Source organism: Lissotriton vulgaris, chromosome 8 (assembly GCF_964263255.1).
Source record: "Lissotriton vulgaris chromosome 8, aLisVul1.2, whole genome shotgun sequence".
NCBI lineage: Eukaryota > Metazoa > Chordata > Amphibia > Caudata > Salamandridae > Lissotriton > Lissotriton vulgaris.
This window is the reverse complement of record NC_141696.1, coordinates 1,515,952,275-1,515,976,963: the sequence shown is the minus strand read 5'-3', so window position 1 is coordinate 1,515,976,963 and position 24,689 is coordinate 1,515,952,275. Positions and strand designations below refer to the sequence as shown.

The window sequence follows — 24,689 nt, the reverse complement described above, 5'->3', positions numbered from 1 at the left end:
TCTTGCATTTCAGCTCGAGGCTCCTTCGGAATCCCTGGTTCGTTCCTTGGTTGCTCCAGACGTGCCCTGACTCCCCACCAAAAGGTGAGTCCCCCAGATCTTGCTGGTCTGCACTGAAGCCAATCTCTGCTTTCTGTGTGGGTTGCTGTTGCCAAGGCTTGTTGGGTCCAATCCGGGCACCTACACCGGAGCACCCGACATCCTTTGTGGGACAGCTCGAATCCCGCGCCTGATCATCGCCGACGCCTCCTGGTCCTCGTGGCTGAAGAGTCAAGCTTCACCTTCTTCAACTGCAAGTACCCAACATCTGTGGACATTCGACTAGTGTGCCCCTGGTCACTGGCTAGTGACCCAGCCTCTGTCCCCTCTGCTTTCAGGTTCTTTTAATCTTTGATCCAGGCTTGGATCACTCTGGACACTTTCCACTTGGTTGCCAGCAGCACTTTTTCAGCAGATCGCCATTGAAATCAATGACGAAACCCGACATCAAAAGACACCTATGCACCCGGCTTCCCTGGGTGAGGTAACTCGAGTACTCTGGTGCTCAAGTGGGTGTTGACTCTAGAACCTCCTAGTTCTAAATGGGTGTGCTCCAAGTCCTCTTCTAAGTGTCCTTTATCCTTAAAATTCCAACTGCGACTTTTCCCAAAGAAGTTCATAGTGATTAGTGGCTGTGTTTAGACACTGCACGCATCCCCGTCGGTCCACTGTGTCACTACCTTGGGTGGTTCCTGGTGGCCCCAGCGGTTCTGAAGACTCTAGGCCTTGTATCTATGCAAGTAGTGGTTCTTATACCACTTTATTGATGTATGGTTTGGCACCCCCCTAGGGCTCAACGTATATTGTGCTAATTTACTGTGTGCTAAATAAGCTTATTGAATGTACATTTGCCTCTAGCCTCATAAAGAGACTAGAGAGAAGTGTTTAGAATAAGTACATATATTTTATATATATATACTTGGTGTGGTTCTCCTTTCATTTGAACATTCACAAGATTATAGACTGGTAAGCCAAGCTGCTTTACATTCCTCCAAGACTTAGCCTGAAGTCTGCTCTCCACAGCTACCCCTAGGATAGCCTTCTATTAAGGTTGTCTTTTAACCTATCATCAATAAGGGTCGTTTGGACTGGTGCTAGGTGCCCACTAGAATAGTGGACAGCATGCCAGGCCAACTTCTCACACTTTTGTAATTTGATCGAAATTGGTTCAGTAGTTTTTAAGTTATGAGGGCCAACAACTCTGCATGCCGATGACAAAACACAATACTTTTGATTAATGAAAACCCTTACAAAATAAAAAGGTAGCCATATTGCTTAGACCCCACCTCGTCTTTGATTTCAGTTTTTGTGTGAAATCTATATTATTGTTTAGGAAATGTATAGGAAGACATAAGGCAGTTTAACAAACTCTTTAGAGGTAGGGAAAATTATTCTTATTGATTTATATATTTTTTTAAAAAGTTTACAGAATACTGTGGTACTCTCTTGAAAGTATTGAGAAAGTACTGCTGTACTACTGAATTGACAAAATCAAATTAGTAGGGTTAATTATACAACACGTACACCACTCTACTCTATGCCACAGCACTCCACAGCACTCTACAATATGCCACTCCACTCTTCGCCCCTTCACTCTATGACAGACTACTCTACAACACATCACTCCACTCTACGCCACTGCACTTTACAAAACTCTACTTCACTCTATGCCGCTCTATTCCATTCTATGGCACAACCCTCCAGTCTAAGACTCTCCATTCCACACCTTGCCATTCTACTCTTCAACACTCAACTGTACCCCACTCCTTGCCGCTCCACTCTACCACACATTCCTCCACTCTATGACATGCACCTCAATTGTATGGCATGCCACTCCACTAAACACCACTCCAGCCTACGCATTTCCACTGTAAGACACTCTACAACACGCCACTCTGTGTTACTCCACTCTACTTTATGACACAACACTCCACTCTACGTGAGGGAGAGGTGTGGCGCCGCGGCCAGGGTGACTGATCTGGGGGTCACGGTTCGATCCCCAGGGCCAGGGGCAGGTTAGTCCAGCACCATGTGACTCTGGGCAATAGCTTGCTTAATCTTCCCAACGGCCCCCAGCGCATAGAGATCCTAACGGGTGATGGTTCGCGCTTTACAAATGTTGATTATTATTATTATTATGTATTATTATTACTATTATTATTATTATTATTATTATTATTACGTCATTTCACTCTATAACCCTCTACTGTAAGACAGTCTACAACACGCCAGTCTATGACATCCCACCCCTCTCTATGCCCCTCCACTCTAGCCCACTGTACCCCACTCTGACACACTTCTCCACTCCCCTCTACGACACGCCAATCCAGTCTATGACAATCCACTACACTGTACAACACTCCATGACACTCCACTGTACAACACACCACTATTTGATACGCCACTCTGATAGAGCGCGCAGGTCACCCGATCCTTATTTACCAAATATACACTACTGGGCCCATAACATGTTTATCACTAATTTCCATAAATCAGCTAACCTACACACCGCTATCAGTAATTCGGGAATTTTCCTTTCTATATATTTCCGTGTACCTGACTTACCAATCCTCGAGAACAGGTACCTATGATCACAATGGATCAGGAGCTAATATTGAGATTCAAGCAGATAACACCAATACCATATACATTTATATTTGTTTATACCATGTAATCACCACAAACGCAAGAAGTTTTAAAAGCTTTATCTAAATCATCAAAAAGTCTTCGTATGCCATGAGAGTGAAATTTACACAGATGAAAACATCTATGACCATAATTTGGAAAATAGTATAACTATGAATCAACGTGAGGATCATCTAACATTCAAAAAAATATAAAGGAGATGGGGACAAGGGAACACGCTAATTTGATCTAACAGATTTGTATTACATCACTAAAGGTTGGGTAAGGACAAGGGAACATTCTACTAAATGCTAATTGGAATATACTGAAAAATTTAGATAAACGATACTTTAGAGTGCATTCAATTTCTTTTGGGAGGGTAACAGTGGAATACACTAAATATGCAAAACAATTCAGAGTTTGAGTAAGGGTAAGGAGAAGATAAGGAACATGCTAGAATAATACTTTCATAAGAGTTCAAATGTCAGAGATAAATCACATAGGCAAGATTGCTTTATTAGGAAATGTAGGAGAGAAAGATATAGATAAACAAAAACACCCACATATATTTATATTTACCTAGGAAAGAATGAGGACCAACCCTGGCCACGGGTCAGTTGGGAAAGGCGGGAAAGGACCCTCAAGGATTTGGAATGCCAGTAGGCGAGCAGGTACAGCTCATGGACAGTCAGGACAGGATCACCCCAGGATATGGATCAGGACTGGGCTCATCTAAGGGTACGACCAACACCTGGAGAAGTGTGGCTCAATGGTGGAGAAGTGTGGCTCAATGGTTAGAGCGGCAGACCTTGATGCAGAGCGCTGGCCAGGGACCAGGGTTCGATTCCCGCCTCGGCGGGATCGGGCTTAAAATTCCTCTGACCGGATATTCTCGCCTCAGTGCCGAATGGGCCCCATGCTGCAACTCTGGGCAATAGCTTGCTTAGTCTCCACAACGGCCCCCGATACACAAGGGATGCCTGGTTTCACCATGGGATGCCCAGGAGTGGACACCTCACAAGGAAAAGCCAGGAGGGGTTCCCTTGTGGTAGGAGTACAAGCGCCGGGATGCTTACGGGTTACTGTTCGCGCTATACAAATACAACACATTTACATTTACATTTACCTGCAGCTTCGGATGCAACGCCTGCGCTACGCCCTCTCTGCAAGGAATCTGCCAATAACCCCGATTGGGTTCTCCAATCTCCCAGCAAAGTGCTTCGCCAGCACTTAAGGTTTCTCCACCCCAGACTAAGTTTGTGGAAATTACGGACAGAGTGCTCCGCAGCTCTCTGTATCAATCACCTGTAGAGTTCGTAGGGTCAGTGACAAGTCAGCTACTCGGACAAGTCGGACAATTTCTCTAGCTAAACCTAGGCCAGTTATACTGTTTTTGGGTCGATGTACCACCCACAAATGTTGCAAGTGAAAGGATCCCCAACTTCGGATTGGACAAGAGAGGCAGTTAGGTCATGACACCACCTATATTTTGAACTTTCCCAGAATTAATATTCAGTTTTCGAACCCACCCCTTACATTCCAGTTCCCATGGCATAGAAATTCAAAGTACAATAGCGTATACATAAGTTAATACAATTGTATCAAAATTAGGTACAAGTCAGCTTCGTCTTGCTGGGTAACAGGTCGATTCCCAGGAGCATCTTAGCTTCGGCAGCCAGCTGGCTAAGTTCCACTACTGCGTGATTTGTTTCTCCTTCATCACGTGGTTAGTACTATACGAGCTTCAAAGATGGAGTGGCTCCCTGCTCCCAGGCCCACATTGCGCGATACATGAAAAGTAAGCGAAAACAATTTAGAAAAATTGAAGTCACTATACACCATGATTGGCTTCACTGCACCCCTTACTTTATAATATCTATAGCATTAGGAGTTAAGCTGAATAAAACAGCTGAGCAAAAGCAGCTGTGGCAAGCGAAGAGCATGTTAGAACAAAGCGGCCATGTTTAGCAGTACTGCGCATGAGCGAAAAATTCCCTCCAGAACTACGAGTGCGTCACATCACATGGGTATGACCGACGCATGCGCAGACTGGTATCCCGCATAGCAGCGACCATATTAGCTGTAGGTGTAGTTAGGATTATTAAGCACATAGGCAAGCGTCTCTGGGACACCCGCGTGTAGTGTAAAAGTGCAATATTATTAAACGAAACAAGTTGATTATTATGCTAACATTATGCGAGGTTCTTGAACTCAAGCAAGTCGCGTAACGTGCAAATAATTGCTCCATCAACTCCACTGTACAACATGTCACCTCACTATATGACAGCAACTACACTCAATGCTATTAAACTCTACGGTCCTCCACTCTTAAGACTTTCTAATATGTGCCACTCCATTATACAACACACCCCTCCACTCTACGACACTCTATGACATTCTACTCTAACACTACACACCACGTCACTCCACACATGCCACTACACTCTACGACACACCACTCCACTCTGTACCAAGCTACGTTAAAACACTCTACGACATGCCACTGTATGACACTCCACTCTCCTTTATGACATACCATTCCAATTTATGCCACTTCAATTTACACTCTACTCCACTCTGAACGATACTCTACGACACTCCACTCCACTCGATGACATGCCACTTCACTCTATGACACCAGCCCACTCTACCACAAGCCACTCCACTCTGTGGCATTGTTGGACCTGGGGTTACCAGTCCACATAGGGTAGCCTGGCACAAAGTAGGAAGGCTAAACTCCAAGGCAAATTGTGTTGTGGTTACATCACTCACACTTCTGGGTCTGCTCGGGTGATCAGTGACTTCAGCGCAGCGCCGCCTTTCTCCTCAGGCAGTCGGCAGGCCCCCCTCCGGACCCGCACGCCAGCAGCTAACTCATCGACGTTACTCCGCTCCCTGTGAGTAGTGTATCCCCCTCTACGGGGCCTGCATAAATATGGGACTCTACCTCTTCACCTCACAGCTGACTCAGTTTCCACTTCAAAGCAGCTGCGGCCCCCGGAGCGCCCCCTTCACCGGCTCTTACTTCCACCCTTCAGTAGTGAGCCTGCTCGACCCCCTAAGACACCACCAGAATCACAGCAGCGGTCCAAGCAGCTCCCACTACAGTGATCACGCTAGCCACCAACTTGTCTCCAGGGAAGAAGACGACTTCCCGGCAGCGCTCCACAGCCCAGGTGAGGGGTGACAGGAGGGGTACAGGAGCAGGTTGGTTTTAGGATGCAGACGGATGAAAAGTTCCCTCAGTCCTATCCCTGCCTTTCGAAGCTCCTTATAGGTCTTTGCTCAGCTTTTCCTCCACCGCATAACGGGCAGAACTCTCACTCAGCTCAACCCCTTCCCAGCGATCTCACAGGTCCACCCCAGTGTCAGAGGTAAGTTCCTATTAACTCGTAAGGACCCTATGTCCAGGTACATCCGAGTATAAATAAGTAGGGTCAGGTCTATGGTTAGAGGGACGGTGACAGCAGTAAGGAAGCAGCCCTTAAAGTAAGAAGTCGACTCTCTGAGTGTCCTAACCCCCTAGCGCCACAGCCTGCACTCTGACTGGCTCTTAGGTGACAAAATGGTCGTCCAGGTACTGGCCTTATATACCCTAGATCCAGTTCACTGTAATGGGCCAGAAGGTTCTAGATTCCTCTCACTAGTCTATGGGCCAGTCTCTGAGGTAAAAGTCTTTGGCAGTTGGCAGCCACCATTTTGTTGCTGAATTCCTCACGATCACCTCCATTATTATAAAAGAACACCTGTGCCCCTTTTCTATGGTGTAAAAAAATAATAATGAGGCACCCAGAGCTCTAAGGACAACACCAATTAAAATATAGTGGACACAAAAATGACAGAAAATTAGGAGGCAAAAAGGAGAAAATTAATAAATAAATAAATGGGAGGGACCACCCAAATAACTGACAGGTCTAACACGCGTCCCCCCCTTGCTGAAAGTGGGGAGAGCTACCCAACCCCTTGGGAGTTCTCATCACTAAGGCGGAAATACCTAGAGAGACCGTCTGCATTGGTGTGGTCCACTCCAGGCCGATGTTCCACCCGGAAGTCCATTCCCTGTAGGGAGATGGACCATCTCAACAACTTGGGATTCTTTCCCTTCATTTGCATCAGCCAACGAAGGGGCCGGTGGTCGGTCTGCACAAGGAAGTGCGAGCCAAACAAGTATGGCCGCTGCTTCTTCAGAGCCCATACCACCGCAAAAGCTTCCCGCTCAATCGCACTCCGCCTCTGTTCCCGAGGAAGTAGTCTCCTGGACAAGAAGACAACAGGTTGATCCAGACCCTCTTCATTGAGTTGCGATAACACTGCCCCAATTCCATGCTCTGATGCGTCCGTCTGCACAATAAATTCCTTAGAAAAATCAGGGGTTCTTAGGACTGGAGCAGCACACATTGCTTGTTTCAAGGTGTCAAAGGCTCGTTGACAGGCCTCTGTCCAGACTACCCGTCGGGGTTGCTTCTTGGAAGTGAGTTCAGTTAGAGGTGCCACAATTGTGCCATACCCCTTCACAAAGCGACGGTAGTATCTTGTGAGGCCCAGGAAAGCTCGGACCTCGGTTTGGGTCTTGGGGGCTCCCAGGCCATGATAGCTTCAATCTTAGCCTGGAGGGGCGGCACCGTTCCCCTGCCCACCAAGTGGCCTAGGTACACCACTGACCCCTGCCCGATCTGACATTTGCTTGCCTTGATTGTCAAGCCAGCCTGTTTCAGGGCTTGGAGAACAGCGTGTAGGTGACACAAGTGGTCCTCCCAGCTGCTGCTGAAGACGGCAATGTCATCTAGATAAGCAGCAGAGAAGGCCTCCATCCCGGAAAGGACCTTGTTCACCAACCGCTGAAAAGTGGCGGGAGCGTTCTTGAGCCCAAAGGGCATCACACAGAACTGGTAGTGGCCCTCGGGCGTGGAGAAGGCTGACCTTTCCCTTGCTCCATCTGTAAGGGAGATCTGCCAGTACCCTGAGGTGAAATCAAAAGTACTCAGATATTGGGCAGCTCCCAGCCGGTCAATGAGCTCATCCGCCCTTGGGATGGGATGAGCATCAGTTTTTGTCACTGAATTCAGTCCCCGGTAATCCACACAGAACCTAAGTTCTGGAGTGGTGCCCGGTGGGGCAGCTTTTGGTACCAGAACTACCGGACTGGACCAGGGGCTACTTGAAGGTTCAATTACTCCTAGCTCCAGCATTTTAGTGACTTCACTGTGAATGCTGGCCTTCACCTTATCTGACAGCCAGTAGGTCTTAGACTTCACAGGTGGGCTGTCTCCTGTGTCCACATCATGGGTACACAGGTGGGTCCTTCCCGGGATAAGGGAGAACAGCGAGGAATACTGCTCCAGGACTTGGCGGCAGTCCCTCCGCTGTTCAGGAGTTAGGGATGGGGAGAGAATCACTCCCTCCACTGACCCATCCTTTTCTTGAGACGAAAATAGATCAGGGAGAGGCTCACTTTCCTCCTCCTCTGCTCCACCAGTCACCATCATCAAGATAACCTCGGGCCTCTCATGGTGGGGTTTGAGGCGATTGACATGGAGCCACCCGATGGGGCTGCCGGGGGTCTTAAGATCCACTAAGTAAAAGTGGCCTTGCCCTTCTTCTCAATCACCTCAAAGGGGCCTGTCCACCAGCAATCCTGGAGGGCACTCAGCTCTCCAAGTTCCATCACACACACTTTCTGGCCAGGCTCCAACTCCACAGGTTGAGCGTTGTGGTCATACCACTCTTTCATCGCTGCCTGGCTGGCTTCCAAGTTGTCAGAAGCTTGCTTCCACAACTTAGCTATTTGGCTCCGGAAGGCCAGCATGTAGCTCACCACATCCTGGGGAAGCTTCCTGGGAGGCTTTTCCCATCCGTCTTTCACCAGTGAGGTAATATGAATTTTTATGGTCAATTGTGTCCCCTAACGTAGACCCCAACGGCTCCATGTACATGCTTCAAGTACATGTATGTTCCCTCCACAACCAGCTATGAAGACGCAAATACATTTGCATCCAACGTTAACATGTCCTCTTTCAGATCCACCATGAATGGGTCGATAATTCTGTTCCTAAGTATGCCGTGCCACCGTCTTTACATGGTGCACTTTCACGTTTTCCTGGCTCTGGTGAGCTAGGCCCTGATTCCTGCCATCGAGCCCTTTCTGCCTTCTGTCTCTGAGAGCTGCAGCCTGGATCTGCATCCGTGACCCTTACCCTACTCCCTGCGCGGCGAGCGGTGCCCGGCTCGGCCTGCTTGCCTAACAAGACTGTATTTTACCTTCAAGTTATCTGCTCCGCTCCTCGAAAATACATTCCTGTCTAGTGATTTAGGAAAACATCTCCCCAGCTGCAGAGCAAAGGGCCCGGCCTTTCTGACTCCATGCAAGTAATTCATTGCTCCTGTTACCATGGTAGGCCCATGGCCCCCTCGCATTACACGTAGACACGTAGTGACATATGCATGCACTAGCAGTCAGTATAGAATAGCCTTTGCCCGAGAGACCTTTCCTTCTAGATAATACAGTTCCTCAAACACAAGATATTAGATATGATTTGGGTTTAGGTTGTTCTGACACGCCAGACTTCTGTCTCCACGTATGGTGCTAAGTGTCAAGTCCCCTTCACCCTCCAGTTCCACGTCAATCACACGTCATGCTGCTGCGCGCGCATCTCTGCCATATATTTCTGCTGACACTGCAGGATCCCTCTATGGATCCACCCACCTATGACACTTTCATGTGACGTTGTCTAGCACACACCTCTGTGTACGCCCTCGTGCACGCCTTCTGTTACGTACATGTGTTCTTATCTCTTTTCTCTCAGCTGTTACGCCTTCTGTATCCATCACCGTTATATGCATTTACTATATATATTGTACTCTGTTAATAAAGCATTGTCTATCCCTTCCTGAACCTTCGTGGTGATGGAACATGATACCTGGTTCGAACCAATTCCATTTTATGTAATAAAACCCTTATAAACTCATATGCCACGGACTCTGCCTCTCATTTTTGATTGAGTTATTCTTATTGAACTTTACCGCATAGAAATTCCGCATAGGTAAATTATATTTACCACATAATTGGCGCCCGAATAGGGACCCCTCCCCCACCTTACGCGCCGGCGGTGCGTTGCAGGCCTGGTCCCCTGCCACAGCCGTGACGGACAACTACGCGTACCCGCAGGATTTCCTGTATCTCCCTCAGGCCAACGGAGGTGACTGAGGCTGCGATCGACACCCAGATGAGGCGGTGAGGAGTGCGGAGGATCCCGACCAGAGCCCAGCCGAGAGAGCAAGGTCCGAGGTGTTCAGAGGCCCACCAGTTCCGAAGTTCCGAAGTACCTACGTCACGAGTCGAGTCGAGTCCAGTCCGGTCCAGTCCAGTGTCGAGTTTTCCGAGGCCTTCCGTTCCGTGCTTCCCGGTGAGTACCGTTGCTGGGGACGCATCTAGATGGGTGCATTAATTTGTGTCCGGTCAAGACGGGTTTGGGTACACAGACCCGGTCTGCACTGTTTAGCAGTGTATCTGTACTGTTTAGCAGTATATCAAGTATCTAGCTACCAAGTTATTGTCCGTTCCGAAATGTTTTAATGTGTTTTAATGTCGTGGTATGAGTGATTGTTTGATTTTCATTACTGTGTTTATTGTATTAGTTGTGTCCAAGTCCGAGTAAGTATCAAGTATTAAGTATCACGGCTCAAAATGCCGCTGTTTTCTAAACTGAAACAGATAGGAACTAGAAAAGGGATACTCGAGGAAGCTGTTCCCATCCCACCCAGGGACACTCCCGGATATTTTATGTACCACAAGCACGGCTTAGACGCTGTATTATATCTCGACTTGTGGGTGGATTACACCAAGGATTTAGCAGAGAATCAGAGATGGCCCGTTACAGGGACATGGGATGCCGATTGCATCATGAGAGTAGAAGAAGCATTATGGAAAAAGAAAGCCAGACAGTCACAGAAAGATGCCATTGAACTATGGCGTAATGAATCATACAGACGGACAGAGAAAGCACTCAGAAAAGCGGAGAAAAGTAGAGAGGATTCTGAAAAGGCCAAAGAAAAAGAACTACTAGAAGAAGGAGAACGAGTTAGAATGGAACAACACGATAGACGGAGTAATGCCATTATGACAGGATTGTATCCAGTCCTGGCCGAGGGCCTGCCCAAGGCGACCCCGGAAGTACCAAAAGATCTGCCCCCTCCATTGGTTCCGACTAAATTACGTCACAAGACCGCAGCAGATATTTTCCTTTCTTCCTATTTAGACGACGTAGCTCCCGAATATACTAATGTCCCACCTGCACCTGTACCACCCCCTGATCGTCGGCCCCCAGGTCCGCAACAGCTTACCCCTCCCGGTCGGCTTCCTCCACCTTTACCTGCACCCCCTATTAATCCGCTTAATCCTTTTGGGCCTGACACGGCCCTACAGACAGGTGATGCCCAAGCCTCCGCCTCAGGAGGCGCCTCAGGAGGTTACCATACCCCGCCACCAGTACAGCGATTAACTATTAGAGAACTAGCAATGCAACGTACCCCGAGAGCAGTCCCAATTGAAAAGCTTAAAGAGTATCTTACAGACTGTAGATATGATCCAGTACCAGGCAAGGATGGTTGCATGATATTAGCCTCAATACGTATAAGACGTGCTGCAAACTTTTTAGTTCTATTTCCAGGAATGAAAAATTATCTAGAAAGGATATATTATTTTGTTCAGACTGGGGAGGGCCAGGAATGTAATCACGAGGCCATGGCACACCAGAAAGTAGACATCCAAATTATGATTTTAAAATTCCTCATAAACTGTTTCATAAGAGAACGAGACCGGCCTGGTGTAGATAAGGATGAGATGGAGGTACTAACCACATGGGGTCAGAATATTGCAGACGGAAAACATGATAAAAAGACATGTATAGAGGCCATGTACAGAAAAATTCGTAAAGAAATAACAGTATTTCATGAAAAAGCGAAAGCTGAAAATGAAGCAGATAATGACAAGAATGAATCCTCAGCGGAGGATGAGCTAGAAGAAGAACATACAGAAACAATAGCATATGTAGGAAAGGGTAGACCTTTTAATAAAACGATACGTCCAGAAAGCAAGAGACTTTTTCACTCTGCTATGTCAAACCCGAAGACTCCTGAACATCTATTTCAGGCTACCGATAAAATACTTCAAGAACGAATGGGGTACCATGTACTCAATTCCATGGACGAACAAGAATTAGCCAGGTCAGCTGTAAAATGGGCTGACAATTCCGATAAATATAATGATGACGCATTAGCACAAACATTTTTGAATCTTTCCCCAGACGAACAGCGATTAGCTGGTATGTACATGATACAGCACCTCCTTATATTGTATAAGAGCCAACATTCTGATCCAGGTCCCTTACCTGATGTACTAATAGAGTTACTCATGAATAAATGGAGAGGCCTGGGTACCGATTTAATTAAAGTAATTTTAGAACATCGACACAGATATAGTGCCTTCCTGAATCCACAGTTTGTTTCAGCTCCACCCCCAGAAAGAAAAATGTTTTACATAGACAGACAGAATCCCTTGCGAGAAGTACATCCAGTCAGGAATAATGATAACAGCCTTACACGTGTATTCGTATACACGCCCATAACTAAGATGGAATTATTGGAAATGAAGAAATTAGTGCCCAGTCACGATAAAGACCCTGCAGGTTTCCACCGTGAAATAAAAGACATGTTACTCATGGGTGATTATTCCTATCCCGACATTATGAAAATATTGAAAGTTTTATTGCCTGCCGGTATTTACGAAAAACTCAAAGAAAAAGAATGGGAGGTGGGAGACAAAAAGATTGATTGGGCTGCATTAGAAACCGAAGAAAATGGCCGAACCCCAGGGTTGGGTCTTGGGGACAAAACTAAAGCATTACCAGGATTGTTAGTACAGGTCTTGCCACGATTGTTGGCAACTAAAAAGGAGGACTGGGATGCAATCTCAGCCTGCAAACAGAAACCCGATGAAGACACTAGTGATTTTTATTCCCGATTTGAGAAATGTTTCATTATTAATAGTGGCCTGAAAGCAAGTAGCGAGTCATACCCACACCTTTTTGTATCTAAATTAGTCGAGAATTCCCTGCCCCAAGTTAAGAATCGTGTACTGAAAGTCGAGAGCACATGGCAAGCAAACACGCCTTCACAAATGTTACAAATGTTACAGTACCACCAGAACAGAATTAGAGAAGAACATGATCACGAACAAAGACGTATGAAAGACATGAAAATGAAAATGCTAGTTGCTCAGTCAGTTCCAGCTGACGGTCAGAAAAGGGGCATGACACAGTCCAATAATTCAGCAGCTCCTGTTAAAGGGATATGCAACTATTGTAAACAGCCAGGTCACTATGTAAACGATTGTGCAGTTTTGAAACACAATATATCGACAGGTAAAACTAAAGAGAGACCACGTCAACCTAGACAAGACCAGGCCCAACAACACGTACCACAGAATGTACAGCCTATGCATGCTCAACAGACAGTACAGACCGTAGCGGTACCACAGCCACAACCGATTGCCGCAACACAACATGCAACACAGCAGATGTACCAGTATGCACAAACTGATTATCCCGATTACCAGCGATACACATGAAACAGCCTAGAGAGGGAGGTTGGCTTGCCTCTTATTGAGGTTCCTGTAGATCAAGAGGGTCCTTATGTACATAGTCAAGTATTAGGAAAAGATAGAAAGTTTTTGATTGACACAGGGGCAAGCAGAACAACAATCAGTCACGACGAGGTTCCAGGGGCACCCCTCTCAGGCTCACAGAATGTTTCCCTTGGATTTTCAGGCAAGCCTATTGTAAATGAAGTATCGAAACCAGTTCCCCTTTTAGTTGGTCCATTGTCTCGCACTACAGATTTATTGCTCACGAAATCATGTCCAGAAAACTTGTTAGGTATCAAAACACTGAAAGCTCTAGGAGCTGTAATTTGTTGTTCTCCGGAAGGAGTAAGATTGTTTTTGCGTGACTTTAAGGGTCACTATGTGTTGAGAGATATTGATTCCAGATTACAGAATGTTCCTGCACATTTATGGGCACAAGGCCCCACTGATGTAGGTTGTATGCACATCACTCCATATCGTGTCACACTCAAGCCAGGAGTAGTACTAACACGAATCCGACAATACAAGTTACCCTCAGATGCTGTAGTGGCTTTACTGAAAATCATTGACGAGCTCATTGCACAAGGAGTGGTTGTAGAAACCGACTCGAATCTATGTAACTCCCCTATCATTCCAATTCTTAAACGTACTGATCCAAATGCACCTCCAGTTTATCGATTAGTGATCGATTTACGAGAATTGAACAAATGCATTGTACCACAGTACCCTGTGGTTCCAGACATCTCTTCATTACTGACTGCTATTGATTCAGAGGCAACGTTCTTTACTGTAATTGATCTGAAGAACGCCTTCTTTAGTGTCCCAAACGACCCGGAAAGCCAATATCTTTTCGGATTCTGTTTAAATGGCCGAAGCTTCAAATTTGCACGCGCACCTCAAGGATTCACAGAAAGTCCCAGCATCTATAGCCAAGCACTGAAAAGACAACTTGACAGTATTCACATGCCTGACAACACTGCCCTACTGCAGTATGTCCAGAATGTGAACAAGCATCACTGACGGTTTTGCATTTCTTGGCTGACAAGGGACACAGGGTGTCTCCTTCGAAGCTGCAATTCTGTGTTCAGCAAGTGGTATACCTTGGGCACTTGCTGTCCAAAGGGGGGAGACAGCTAACACCTGACCGTATCCAGTTAATTGTAAACATGTCACAACCCAAGACACAAAAGGAGGTACGGGCCTTTATAGGCCTCACTTCTTACTGTAGACAATGGATCCCTCAGTATGCATTTCTAGCAAAACCACTCATACAGTTGACAACCCAGGAGGCAGCGTCTTCGACTGTCCTCCCTTGGACTCAGGAACATACACAAGCTTTTGACGACTTAAAGAAAGCCTTATGTCAAGCACCAGTTTTAGCGACACCATGTTACAGTAAGCCTTTTACACTTTTTGTCACAGAACGCGAAGGTACTGCATTGTCAGTACTCACCCAGGATCAAGCAGGTTCACACAAACCGTGTGCTTATTTTTCTAGTACATTAGACCCAGTAGCCCAGGCTCTGCCTGCGTGCTTGAAATCAGTTGCAGCAACAGCTCTAGCAATCAGACAAAGTGATTCCATAGTGTTAGGACACCAATTGACAGTACAAGTTCCACATGCCGTGGAAGTTCTTTTAAACCGAACACAGACTCAGCACTTGACTATAGCACAACTGACAGGTTATGAATTGACATTGTTTCAGCCACACATAGAAATCAGACGTTGCAATACATTGAACCCTGCTACACTTCTGCCATTAAGTGAGAAAGACCCTTTGGCACATGATTGTATTGAAGTCATTACCATTACGACGAAACCCAGACAAGACTTGACAGACACTGCATTACTAGATCCAGACCTGACGCTTTATGTGGATGGTTCATGTATGAGAACAAGTACAGGAGAGTTAGTGGCCGCATATGCAGTCACGACAGAAACTGAAGTCATAGAAACGAACTGTATTGACACCCTGTCAGCCCAAGCAGCAGAGCTCATCGCTCTGACTCAAGCCTGTATTCGAGCAAAGAACAAGAGAGTTAACATATACACAGATTCACGTTATGCTTTCGGAGTCGTACACGACTTCGGTGTACTCTGGCGAGAGAGAGGTTTCTTGACCTCTCACGGAGCCAAAATCCAGCACGGTCCCCTCATTCAAGCTCTGTTAGACGCAATTCATTTGCCTACAGCGATATCCATCATGAAGTGCAAAGCACATACGAAAGTCACAGATACCATTTCCCAGGGTAACGACCTGGCAGACCGAACAGCCAAGCATACAGCTCAGACTCAGACTCACGCAACTGACCTGACAAAGACAATAGTCCAGACACCGACACATTGCATGACAGTTAGGGATCCCGCCCTAGATGTAATTGACATACAGACACATGCTACACCAAACGAAATCAAGAAATGGATTGAACTAGGAGGGATCCAGACAGAATAGGGATGGATGACGAAGGGGAAAGCCACATGGTTTCTCCCCGACTCTATGGTTCAGGTTATCATTAACACAGTACATAGTCCTGCACATTTAGGAGAAAAAGCCATGTTAGACAGTATTCAAAACCTTTGGTTCAATAAACATTTACGAGCAGCAGCCAAACAGAAAGTACGTACTTGCATGATCTGTTGTCAGTTCAACCCAGGTAAAAGCATTCCCGTAGAGCAAGGTGGATTTCATCCTCCCGATCACCCTTTTGAAGTCCTCCAGATGGATTATATCCAGATGGAACGTTGTCGAGGATTCAAATATGTCCTCGTAGTTGTATGTGCACTCTCCCGTTGGACAGAAGCATATCCAGTCCCAGATTACACTGCTCCGACCACTGCCAAGCAGCTGGTACATGAATTTTTCCCCAGGTATGGCTTGCCCCGTATCGTGTACTCAGATAATGGTCAGCCATTCTCGTCCGAGCTTATGAAGCAGGTATCACTCCTGCTAGGCTATCAGTGGAAGTTCCACTGTGTCCGACATCCCTAGGCAGCAGGTCTCGTGGAACGTCACAATCAGACCCTGAAAATTCGCCTTGCCAAGATATGTAGAGAGAAAGGCGTTGACTGGATAGTAGCTTTACCAGTTGCACTCTTTTACATGAGAATGGTAGCACATTCAAGAACAGGGCTATCCCCGTATGAGGTGGTCTTTGGTAGGCCACCGAATATGTGGGGGACGCCTCTGCCTCGTAAAATCACAGATGTTGACTGTAATATGCTGACAGATTACCTTGCCTCCTTGATGTCTGCACTACAATCATGTCGTTCACAGGTAGCTGCAGCCTTTCCTGACAACACCGAGGTGAAGCCACACGAGATCGTCCCTGGTGAATACGTGTTTATCCGGAATTTCGACAGGAGGAGTCCGCTGGAGCCCCGTTGGCAGGCGCCGAAGCTCGTGTTATTAACAACAAGGACAGCAGTAAAAGTGGAGGGCCGCAAGGGCTGGCTCCACTCGAGTCACGTGAAAAGACACTATGGACTGCCTACGAAACTAGACTCCCAGCCCTGCCCCCTTCCAGAGACTGATACTAAACTCCCCCTGGTAGAAAAAACTCCTTCTCAAGAATTTCGCATGAAGTTGAGGTCTAGCAAGTCAGACAGTTTAATTGTTTAAGTCCTCCCCTAGGTGAATCGGTTAGACAAGTTCCTGACATGTACCCGCTAGACCCCAATAGAGAGAGAGATAGACAGAAACAGATCAAGAAACATGAATATTGTAAATCTCTCCGTAGTCACTGCATTGTGACATTATTGATCATGTTTTTTCTGAGTCTTATGATTATTGCTGCAAGCATATTGCTACACATGTACTTTCCTATTTTTAAACGTACACATTCTTCTTCAAATGTCACTGCCGAGCATACTTTCAGTGAATTGCCCCCGCACGAGTTATCTTACCGACTTGCGCTGCGCAACAATACATTCATCAGTATGTTACATCATTCCCATCAGACCAGCAATGCTACCAATTGTTGGATATGTGGCCGACTCCCTCCCTATCAGAAGTACAAGGGAGTTCTGCCCCTCTTTCCGTATCCGTTCACACACAATGGTTCCTGTGGTGCATGGTTTAGTTTAATGAACTCTTTAGATTCTGATTCCGTAGTTTACCAGGGCAATTGGGTATGGGGAAATCTGAACACAGTTCTGCATAAAGTATGTTTCCCTGACAAGGAGGGTCTTCCCCAAAGGACAGGTACTGATCTAGAAAATGAAGTATATGGATTAGGTAATTTTACACTTAACCTCATGATTCTGAATGTCCAGTCCGAAGCCGAACCAGTCTTGCCCGCAATGTCAGTATTACCAGTCAAAGGTGAATTATGTGTCAGAAAGAATGGTTCAGTACACCTGGGTCATAGTAGATGTACTACTGTGATCGAATTCAGTGATAATGCCAAGTCTACATTCAAAGCTTCCCGTCATTCCTACTTCATTTGTGGTCATACCGCATATATACGCTTACCTCTAGACTGGGATGGTACTTGTTACATTGCATTCCTTCTGCCACCTGTTTTCCTAGCCCCTCCTGATTATCATAGGGACTCCCATCTAGTACACAATAGACCCCAGAGAGATCTTCCGATTGTCGACTATACTGAAACGGCATGGGAGCAGTATACAGACTTCAATAAAGGTTTCTTTCCCTATTTAGGTGCTTTCTTTAAAAGTAAACTGATACGTAAATTGACCAGAACCCTCGAAGCAGTAGTGAATGAAACTACTTCCGCCCTAGGCAACTTAACAGAGGAGCAGTCTGCTATGCGGATTGTTGTTCTTTAAAATCGTCTTGTCCTTGACGTCATCCTGGCCGATAGGGGCGGAGCTTGTAGAGTCATCGGATCGAGTTGCTGTGTTTTCATTCCAGAAAACGCACCATCCGTATATAGAGCCATAACCCGTCTCCACAAGATTGCACGTCAGATACACCAGAATCCAGGCACCTGGACTTGGTCCGGTTGGTTCTGGAGTGTGTTATCAGCCTGGGGATGGAAAGTCCTATCCTTCCTCGGAATAGCCCTTCTCATAGTGTTCAGTTGTTGCCTATGTCTACAGTGTGGGCCAGCGATTTGCGGCTTGTGCGCCACATCATGTATTCCCCATTCAAGTTCACGTTCTAAATCCCGCCAGAAAAAGGAAGAGCAAATGATGTTATATGAACAAATTGATGGATTAATGAAGATCGATATATCATGAAGGGTCCGTAGGGGACAAGGAGGGAATGAGGTAATATGAATTTTTATGGTCAATTGTGTCCCCTAACGTAGACCCCAACGGCTCCATGTACATGCTTCAAGTACATGTATGTTCCCTCCACAACCAGCTATGAAGACGCAAATACATTTGCGTCCAACGTTAACATGTCCTCTTTCAGATCCACCATGAATGGGTCGATAATTCTGTTCCTAAGTATGCCGTGCCACCGTCTTTACATGGTGCACTTTCACGTTTTCCTGGCTCTGGTGAGCTAGGCCCTGATTCCTGCCATCGAGCCCTTTCTGCCTTCTGTCTCTGAGAGCTGCAGCCTGGATCTGCATCCGTGACCCTTACCCTACTCCCTGTGCGGCGAGCGGTGCCCGGCTCGGCCTGCTTGCCTGCCAAGACTGTATTTTACCTTCAAGTTATCTGCTCCGCTCCTCGAAAATACATTCCTGTCTAGTGATTTAGGAAAACATCTCCCCAGCTGCAGAGCAAAGCGCCCGGCCTTTCTGTCTCCATGCAAGTAATTAATTGCTCCTGTTACCATGGTAGGCCCATGGCCCCCTCGCATTACACGTAGACACGTAGTCACATATGCATGCACTAGCAGTCAGTATAGAATAGCCTTTGCCCGAGAGACCTTTCCTTCTAGATAATACAGTTCCTCAAACACAAGATATTAGATATGATTTGGGTTTGGGTTGTTCTGACACGCCAGACTTCTGTCTCCACGTATGGTGCTAAGTGTCAAGTCCCCTTCACCCTCCAGTTCCACGTCAATCACACGTCATGCTGCTGCGCGCGCATCTCTGCCATATATTTCTGCTGACACTGCAGGATCCCTCTATGGATCCACCCACCTATGACACTTTCATGTGACGTTGTCTAGCACACACCTCTGTGTACGCCCTCGTGCACGCCTTCTGTTACGTACATGTGTTCTTATCTCTTTTCTCTCAGCTGTTACACCTTCTGTATCCATCACCGTTATATGCATTTACTATATGTATTGTACTCTGTTAATAAAGCATTGTCTATCCCTTCCTGAACCTTCGTGGTGATGGAACATGATACCTGGTTCGAACCAATTCAATTTTATGGAATAAAACCCTTATAAACTCAGATGCCACGGACTCTGCCTCTCATTTTTGATTGAGTTATTCTTATTGAACTTTACCGCATAGAAATTCCGCATAGGTAAATTATATTTACCACACCAGGCTGAGAGGTCCACGAACAGGGTGCCCATACAGAAGCTCAAAGGGGCTGAAGCCCACTCCCTTCTGTGGCACTTCCCTGTATGAAAACAACAGACAGGGTAGGAGGACGTCCCATTTCCTACGCAGGCTCTCAGGCAGACTTCTGATCATGCCTTTCAAGGTTTTATTGAATCTTTCCACCAGACCATTGGTCTGTGGGTGGTAAGGGGTGGAGAACCGGTAGGTAACCCCACACTCCTTCCACATAGCCCGCATGTAGGCTGACATGAAGCTGGTCCCCCTGTCGGACACATCTTCCTTGGGGAAACCTACTCGGGTAAAAATCCCCATCAGGGCCCTAGCCACTGCAGGTGCAGTCACGGTCCTCAGAGGAATTGCCTCTGCGTGATCCACCAAAACCAGGATAAACCTGTGACCAGCTGAAGTGGGTGGATCCAATGGCCCAACAATGTCGATGCCCACCCTTTCAAAGGGGGTGCTAACGACAGGTAGTGGTTCCAGGGGAGCTTTCAGTTTCAACCCTGTTTTCCCACTGGCTTGGTAAGACACACATGTCCTACAGTAAGTGTCGGACGCCACCCTCATTTGAGGCCAGTAGAAATGGGGGACAAGCCGGGCAAAGGTCTTGTCCTGACCCAGGTGTCCTGCCAAGGGTATTTCGTGAGCTAATTCTAAAAGAAAGGCTCGGTAACATTGGGGGACAACCAAGGCCCGAGATGAACCATGCACTGGAGCCTTGGGTTCACTGTAGAGGAGTCCATCCTCCCAGTAAATGTGGTAGTTCCCTGCAATGTTGCCTGCTGCCTGGGTTTCGGCCTGTCGCCTCAGACCCTCAAGTGTAGGGCACTCCTTCTGGCCCTTACAAAACTCCTCCCTGGTAGGACCCCCCTCCACATGCCACTCAGCAGGGATAGGTAGGTTCTCCAGGAAGACAACATCCCCCTCCGTGGACTCCGGGTCCACCACCACAGGTGGCCTATCCATCTCAAGGGGCGTGGATGCTGAGGCAGGCTTCTCCTGTCCCCGGATCTTTCTCTTTCTGGCAGCTGGCTGTGCCTTTGTTCCAGGCTCCAGCCCTGGCGAACTCCCCCTCCGGGTAGTCGCTGGCCCTGTGCTGGCACAGGTCCAGTCAGGTGTACCCAGCATCTCAGAATGAGTCCGGTATTCCACCTCCTTCCAAGCATTGTGCTCCATATCATTCCTCAACAGACAATCGACTGGCACTGCAGGGCTTACGGCAACTCGAAGAGGACCTACAATCCCTTCCCACTCAAATGGAACCTCGGCCACCGGGTAATGACCTATTCTGCCGTCAGCCATCGAGGTGGGGTGGAGTATGTGTGGAATCACCTGCTCTGGGGACACCAGATGAGTCCTTACCATAGTCATACTGGCACCTGTGTCCCTCAGAGCTTCCCCTCTTTGGCCATTGATGGTGACCCACTGCCCGTACTTGGTAGTATTTGAGGGCACTTGGATCTTAGGAACCATCTCCCAATCTCCCAGGGACACTAGGGTGACTCCCGCCCACTCCCCTCCCTTATCTAAGGGCAGCTCCTCCCTGAGCACTACACTAGCTACTCCCGGGGCTTTTCCTCCAGTGGGAGGGGGTGGTCTCTTTGGGCACTTGACATCACCTTTATAGTGCCCAACCCTACCACATTCAGAGCAGCGGACAACCCTTGGCTGCTGATTATGGTCAGGATGAGGGTTTTTCGGCGGGTTGGTCCTAGGAATGAATCCTGATCCCTTTCCTTGGAAACAGTTTTGGGGGCCTTTAGAGAACTCCCTCTTCTTATCTCCCCCTCTTTCTTCTGGGGAGCGCCCTGACCAGTCCTTTGGGAATCCCCTCCAGTCCCCTTTGAGGACACCCGGGTGCTAGCCCAGATGTCCGCCTCCTCAGCAAGCTTCCTGGGACTGGTGAACTTGCTGTCCACCAGGTGTTGTCGTAGCTCGGGAAAACATTTCTCGAGTAGGTGCTCCTTTAGGATTAAATCATACAACCCCTCGTAGTCCCCCCACCTCGCTGCCTTGCACCCAACCCTCTAAGGCCTTTTTGGCGTAGTCTAGGAAATCCACCCAGTTCTGTGTAGCCAGTTTGTGCCTGTTCCTGAATTTCTGTCTGTACTTCTCAGGAGTCAGCCCAAACTTTCTTATCAGCGCCACTTTCATATTGGGGTAGTTAGTCTGCTCCTCCTGCTCTAGGGCGAGAAGTGTATCCTCCCTATCGGAGGCATGTATTTGTACACGCCACCCCCCCCCCCCCCCCTGTGTCTTTCCGATATCCCATGGGCTCTTAGCGAGACCTCATAGGCAGCCAACCACTTTGCAATATCGTCCCATGCACTGTTGCTGGCGACTACGTCTTTTGGTAAATAGGGTCTGGGTTCCCTGGTTATTTCTTTGGTTTCGCTGCCACCAACAGGAGCACTAGGAGTCCCTATTTGTAGGGCCTTGAGATCTAACTCCTTTAAACTCAATTCATGAGCCAGCCTCTGTTCCTCTCTCTCCTTCTCCAAATTAGCTAACTCCCACTTCAACTGCCTTTCCTCTCCCCGGTCAGCTTATTCAGCTTCAGTCAAGCTCCTCACAGAGACACTGCTGCCCTCCCTCGAAAGTGTCCTAGGACCTTGCAGTAGGTTCCCCCTTTCGATTTGGTACAGTTCATCCACTCCGATGACAGTGTCCCAATCCCCCTCTTTCTCCTCCTTCTTCCCATCCGAGTGAGCTTCTTCCCATGCCCTCAAGCTGGTTTGGAGTTCCCCCTTTTTCGCACCACGCTTGAAAAACACCCCCTTTCTCTGGCAAAATTCTCTGAGTTGGACCGCAGTATAGGTCTCCAACTCCTCCAATTCAAATTCCATTTTGCCAACAGGGTCTCAGACAGCCACTTGGAAGAAGTCAAGAAAGGGCGTTAAGTAAGGGCTACCTCCACCCACCACCAGGAATGAATTTGGAAAAACAAAACTGTTAATTAGGGGGTCCGCAAGGAGAAAACTCCAGGTGTAGGCATGTGGTGCACACTAAGCTACTACTAAGCGGATGCAAGCACAAGCTCTAATCCCACCACTGAACAGCAATTACGTTGGACCTGGGGTTACCAGTCCACATAGGGTAGCCTGGCACAGAGTAGAAAGGCTAAACTCCAAGGCAAATTGTGTTGTGCTTACATCACTCACTTACAGAAACCCAGCGCCCAGCCACTAAAATAAATGACACCACACCAGTGTAGAAAAATACGGATGCCTTTTATGAAAGCTCTTTAAGTAATCTTGTTTCGTTAATCATAAGATGGTACACACATTAGGCATTTTCCCCATTAATTCTCTGTATAAATATAGTCTCAGCAGTACATTGGCCCCCAGAATCAATAGATCAAACAATTACACTTGTTACTTTCAATTAGGCCATCTCCAGGTTGTTTGGATAAAGGTTAAATGAGTCAACATTCCACATTACATGTATTCTCCTCCCCCCCCCCCCCCCCCTCTGTCTGGATGAGAGCGGTAGGAAAATCAGCTGGAATCTTACAGGGACTCAGAGGACCTGAAACACACTGGCCCCCTTGCACCACTTTACTAATCAGCCAGCGATAATGCTAGATCGCGTAGATATCAAGTCACAATTCGTATAGTCCTGCTAGATGGGGCTCCTCTGGCCAGCACACAGTTTCATTAGGGTTTCTCTGGTCGGACCAACCACCCGGACCTGAGGCGTAGGTTTCTGTTGTCAAGTCCCTTACCAGCCCCCACATCCCTGCTTACTTGGGCTAGGACCGCTTATGTTCCAAGTGAACCGTCTCCGGCAGCTCAAATAGCTTAAATCTCACCACCAACACAGGTGTCCCGCGTCTACTCCCTCGCAGGCCAGGCCGCTCCACATCAGAGCCTGCAGGGAAGGGAGGACGCACTCGCTGACTGCACCGCTGACTCTGCCTCACCTCAGCTCCTCACCAAGGCGCCTCAGTCAATTCGCGGCAGCTCCACGCTTCTGGGCCTGCCCGGGTGATCAGTGACTTCATCGCGGCGCCGCCTTTATCCTCAGGCAGTCGGCAGGCCCTCCTCCAGACCCGCCCGCCAGCAGCTAACTCCTCGACGTTGCTCCGCCCCCTGTGAGTAGTGTATCCCCCTCTACGGGGCCTGCGCAAATATGGGACTCTACCTCTTCACCTCACCGCTGACTCAGTTTCCACCTCAAAGCAGCAGCGGCCCCCGGAGCGCCCCCTTCACCGGCTCTTACTTCCACCCTTCAGTAGTGAGCCTGCTCGACCCCCTGGGACACCACCAGAATCACAGCCGCGGTCCAAGCAGCTCCCACTACAGTGATCACGCTAGCCACCAACTTGTCTCCGGGGAAGAAGACGACTTCCCGGCAGTGCTCCACAGCCCAGGTGAGGGGTGACAGGAGGGGTACAGGTGCAGGTTGGTTTTAGGATGCAGACGGGTGAAAAGTTCCCTCAGTCCTATCCCTGCCTTTCGAAGCTCCTTATAGGTCTTTGCTCAGCTTTTCCGCCACCGGATAACGGGCAGAACTCTCACTCAACTCAACCCCTTCCCAGCGATTTCACAGGTCCACCCTAGTGTCAGGGGTAAGTTCCTATTAACACGTGAGGACCCTATGTCCAGGTACATCCGAGTATAAATAAGTAGGGCCAGGTCTATGGGTAGAGGGACGGTGACAGCAGTAAGGAAGCAACCCTTAAAGTAAGAAGTCAACCTAACCTAAAGTAAGAAGTGCACCTAAATACAACATGGATGCCTTTAACCTTTGTAAGGCATCCATGTTATATTTAGGTACACTCTGTCTGTGTTTCGCCCTTAGATCTAGGTAAGTGTTATGTCTGATATTTGTAAGGGCAGTCATTAGCCAATCACATAATGACTTGTCATCGCAATGTAATGCAGTGTGTCTCTGAAATACTGTCAAATTTCTAAAAAATATTGTAGCAACAGATATTCCT

General features: G+C 47.7%; 1 protein-coding gene across 3 annotated transcripts in view; it reads left to right on the top strand.

Moving 5' to 3' along the window:
* Window positions 1-24,689, top strand: part of CFAP44 (cilia and flagella associated protein 44) — a 748,689-nt gene that overhangs the window by 160,993 nt on the left and 563,007 nt on the right. The window lies entirely within an intron of this gene.